This window comes from Penaeus monodon, chromosome 20, assembly GCF_015228065.2.
Source record: "Penaeus monodon isolate SGIC_2016 chromosome 20, NSTDA_Pmon_1, whole genome shotgun sequence".
In the NCBI taxonomy this organism is placed as follows: Eukaryota; Metazoa; Arthropoda; class Malacostraca; order Decapoda; family Penaeidae; genus Penaeus; species Penaeus monodon.
The window spans coordinates 44,822,484-44,822,722 of record NC_051405.1 but is presented as its reverse complement, the minus strand read 5'-3'; the positions used below and the strand labels follow the sequence as shown (position 1 = coordinate 44,822,722).

Below are 239 nucleotides of genomic sequence, written 5' to 3'. Positions count from 1 at the left end.
GCTTGCGTGCGCGTCAGGGGGAGGGGGAGGGGGGGAGGTACGTGTGTTTGTGTGCATGCGGTTTTGCAATGTGCGTGCGTGTGACTCATCTGTGCTTCCGTGCTTTATTATTAGCAGTGTCGCCGTCGTGGTTTTAGCGCGAGCAGCCCCGATTAGTGGTTTTGAGTACAGGGAAGTTTCGGGTAATCGTACGTTACTCACGCCGTAATCAATTGCTTTTTGGCCTTCGGGTTTCACGC

The 239-nt window shown here is 54.4% G+C and overlaps 1 protein-coding gene across 1 annotated transcript in view; it reads left to right on the top strand.

Annotated features, from left to right (window-relative positions):
• The window catches only part of LOC119585868 (serine/threonine-protein kinase OSR1-like), a gene marked incomplete in the record, with an annotated part of 62,819 nt that overhangs the window by 27,032 nt on the left and 35,548 nt on the right, over positions 1-239 (top strand).